Below are 4622 nucleotides of genomic sequence, written 5' to 3'. Positions count from 1 at the left end.
GCAGGTTAGCAGGAAGCTCCCTGATGAATAATTTGTACAAGTAACAAAGCAACTGGGTTATTAAAACAGCTCAGTTGAACTTTGGAGCAAATCCCTGTACTCGGAAGTTGGTATTGCTGCTCTTCTATTTGGCCTGCTCTTGCTGCCATCTTACTGACAAGTATAAGAATGCTTCACAATTTGAACTGATAAAGCAGTTTCTTTTTTCTGCTTTGCTACACTTGATGTGCTTTTGCTGCCGTCTTGTGGAGGAATGGCAGAAATGCTTTGACTGGGGAAACTGCAGTTATGTTCTACAGATACTGGTAAAGATACCATTAGCTTTTAGTATTAGAAATCAATACATGTATATTAAATACAATTTAAAGTACCAATAGAAATAAAAGAAAGTATATAAAGAGAAAAGTACAATAGCCTATAATTCCACTTTACCATTGACTTGACATTCTGAGTTCCTGGGCAAAGTCGAGTGCTGCAGTTCTTCCAGTATAAAGTCAGCTTTCCTGCTACTTGAGTGTTAACTTTTGACTTGGTTCTGATACTTGATCCTTGTTTTGCTTACTTGCTACCAAGCTTCTATACTTCTACAAATGGTTAGTAGGTTCACCAAGTTCAGATATCTTGGTTGATTTAACGTTTTCCATCCTCCACTTCATCTTGTTTACTATAATAAAAATGCATACTATTGATAAATTTTTTGCAGTACTGGGGATCGAATTTGGGACTGTATGCTTGCCAGGCAGGCACTTATGCCACTAGGCTATCTCCCCAGCCCTGTGAAATTATTTAAATAGTTGTATACTACAAATTTTAAACATTATTTTGTTCAATGGTTATATGCATTCATAAATTTTGTCAAAATGTCTTTCAGAAAGTCACACCCCTTTATACTTTTCCAAAATTGCATTTTACTAATCATTTCCTGATCCTCCACACTCAACACAAGATACCACCCAACTTTTTAGTCTAATTTTTTACCATTTTTCAAGGTAGAACATCATATCCTGTTTTCCTTTGGTTATCATTCCTTCTATTGTTGGTGATGTTTGTTTGTTTCAGTACCATGGACTTGTGCTTGCTTTGGTAGCACATATACTAAAATTGGAACAGTATTGAACACTCAACGAAGGGCCTTTAACCTGAGCTACACCCCCAGAAGTTTTCGTTTTTTTCATTTATTTTTAAATGTTTAGGGAAGGGTCTACAGGGTGTTCAGGGTCTCACTACTAGATCGGACTCATAGTGATCCCCATTTGCAGCCTCTCAGTCACAACTACTGCCTCAGCATGTCCCGGGGGTGGGGCTGGCACGGCAGGCCTGGGGATCAAACCCTGGCCCCTGCGCCTGCATGCAGATGCTTTAATCGGCTGAGTTATTTGGCCAGCCCCTATGTTTTTGAGACAGGGTCTTGCTAAATGGCCCAGGCTAGGCTTAACCTGTAATTCTCCTCCATCAGCCTCCTAGAGTACTGTAATTACAGATATGTGTCATCCTACCTGGATGAGATTTTTAATATAGGTTTTTTTTGTACCCTGTTGTATATTTTACCTTTCCCCTACTGGGTTCATCTTCCTTTTTTCCCTTAACTTTTTTTTCTTATGTATTTAGTACAGGGTTTCACTGCACAGATCAGACTCATAGTGATTCTCCTGCTTTCAGCCTCCCAAGTGCTAGGATTACAGATGTGTGCCACCTTGCCCAATCTCAATGCATCTCAGTGTGCCTGGAGATGGGGCCAGCATGGCATTCTGGGGATTTCCCCTTAACTTTTGATATTTGAGTTCTACATAAATTTAGTACAACAGATGTTTCTCATGTTGCTGCAAATATATTTTTCAGTTATTGTTTGTAATTTCTTTTTTATGTTTATGTTTTGGTTATTTTGCAATGCTGGGATCTTAAGGCATTATGCAGCACAATTTGTAAATTTCTCTTTTTAACTTTCTGGGTAAAATTCATTTAATATTTTTTTATTTTTAAGAATTATTTATTTGGTACAGGGTCTCTCTGCATGGCTCAGACTCAGTGATCTTCCTGTTTCAGCCTCCCCAGTGCTGGGATTACAGGCGTGTGCCAACATGGCCAGTTTCGCTGGCCAGCACAGCAGTGAGGCCAGCATGGCATGTGATACTGGGGATCAAAGCCAGGCCCTTGCATGTACCAGGCAGGTGCTTAGACCGCTGACCTGTCTCTCCAGCCCTCATTTAATTTTTTAACCAAAGAAATGAGAGAGAACAATGAAAGCCCAGTAGAGGGTGTAATGAAAGGTGGCAGGTGGAAGCAGCTTTGAAGCTGACCAGGCAACTGAGGCAGGAAAAGCAGAGTGATCCAGTCTCAGTGATGTGTGGTCTTCCTCTGAGGTGCCAGCACAGGGAGACATCAGAGCTCGGATGAGAGGACTACAGTCCCAGCAGGTGCTCAGTGTCATAGTTATGACGAGGGGACACAGCAGTGAGATGCTGCTCTGGTGGGGTGGAGTGGCACACTAGAAATACAACATGAATATTGTTCAGAAAAAGAAGAGCCATGATCAACGCATGATACAGGAAAAGTAAAATATAACTACATCAGAGTTAATATTTTAGGCCACTTCCCTTTATTCAGCTTGTATTTTTCAAATCAGGCCAATCCTATGTATATGTTTTGCTTTTCTTTGCTGTGTATTTATCTATTTTATGATGAAATTGTTCCTATATTCAGCAAAATTGAGAATATTTTGCAGGGAATACCCAATTAGTACCCTGATCTTATCTACTGTCTTCCCATTATACTCATCAAACATTCCTTGACTTTTTTCTTCAGTGACTAGCTGGGTTTTTTTGTTTTTGTTTTTGTTTTTCTTTTTCTTTTTTTTTGTTTTTTTTTTGTTTTTTTGGTGGAACTGGGGATTGAACTCAAGCCCTTGTGCTTGCCAGGGAAGTGCTTATTCTACTGAGTCATCTTTCCGGCCCCATCAGTGATTAGTTTTTAATCAATCCGGCACTGCAACTGCTTTTTAGTATTTAAACTGTATTATCAGTCATCTAAAGATAATTTCAAGTTAGAACAGAGGATATATACAAGTTATATGCACTGTCATTTTTCCTATTTGTATTTTGAAACAGAATCTCACTACATAGTTTAGGTTGGCCTTGAACTCATAATGCTCCTCTTGCCTCAGCCTCCTGAGTGCTGGGATTATAGGTGTGCGCCACTCTGCCTGGTCCACTATACCATTTCAAGCAAGAGACTTGAATGTCTTGTGATTTTGTATTTTGGGGTAATCCTGGTGGATACCAAGAGATGAATGCTAATTCTTCTTCATGTATCTATTCATTTGTCTACCTCTCTATCCCTTAATAAACCCCTCACATTCTTTTGTATATTTTGTAGTAAATGGCACACACCAAAATACATTTTCTTAATCATTCCAGCAAGCATGCCACTAACAAAGATTTTGTTTTTTGGCTGGCTCAGGCTGCCTTAAGGGCAGGTCTGGGGATTGAACCACAGTTCCCTGCACCTGACTGGGTTTGCCACAGCAGCGCTTAAACAACTGAGCTAACCCGCAAGCCTCCTGACAAGGGATCAATCTGAGTTTTGAAATTTTAATTTATTTTATTTTATTTTTGGTGGAACTGGGGATTGAGCTTGGGCCCTTGTGCTTGCCAGGCAAGCACTTATTTCACTGAGCCATCTCCCCAGCCCCTTTAATTTATATTATTTTTAAATTTTTATTTATTTATTTGGTATAGCGTCTCACTACACAGCTTGGACTCATAGTAATCCTCCTGTCTCAGCCTCTCCAACACTGGGATTATAGGCAGTGACCCACCATACCTGGTTTCAGTGGCTTGCTTGGCATGAGCTCAGCATAGTATGCGATACCAGGGATCAAACCCGGGTCCTTACACTTACCAGGCAGGTGCTTAGACCAACGAGCTATCTTCCTGGCTCTGAACTTGTATAGCACTTTTTAAATGTTTTTCTTTTCTTTAAAAAAATCTATTTATTTATTTGGTACAGGGTCTCACTATGCAGCTGGGACTCATAGTGATCCTCCTGTCTCAGCCTCCCCAGTGCTGGAATTACAGGTGTGTGCCACCATGCCTGGTTTCAATTTTGGTGGCTGGCATGGTGCACCCAGGGTTCCGGGGCCAGCACAGCATGTGGTACCAGGCATTGAACTCAGGGCCTTGCACTTGCCAGGCAGGTGCTTAGACCACTGAGCTATCTCCCCAGCCAATTGATTATTTTCCTTTGCTTTAAAATAAAAAAATTACAAAGAAGAAAATATAGTGGACGTTATGCAATGAAAGAGTTAAAACATAGGAAATTCCCAGTGAGTGTACCAAAAGGTAAGTTTTCTATGTGTCAAGCTGGATAGTATGTAGAAAGCCATTAAGGTATATTAAAAAATTCAGCCAACATATTTATGAAATCCTTTTACTGAAGTAGAAAATCCATAGTGAAAATAATAATTATTCTTATTTGGAGCTATTACAGTATACTATCATGCTTTACATCTTCATAAACTATCTCGTATGCTAGAGACCCCATGCTAGTTTTTATAGCATTGAACACGTTTTTCTTTTATTCCTGTATTGTTTTTTTAAATTTTTTTTTATTTTTCAACAAATAAT

The sequence above is a fragment of the Octodon degus genome, unplaced genomic scaffold (genome assembly GCF_000260255.1).
Source record: "Octodon degus isolate 3935 unplaced genomic scaffold, OctDeg1.0 scaffold00069, whole genome shotgun sequence".
Taxonomy (NCBI): Eukaryota; Metazoa; Chordata; class Mammalia; order Rodentia; family Octodontidae; genus Octodon; species Octodon degus.
Note: the sequence above shows the minus strand (reverse complement) of the source record.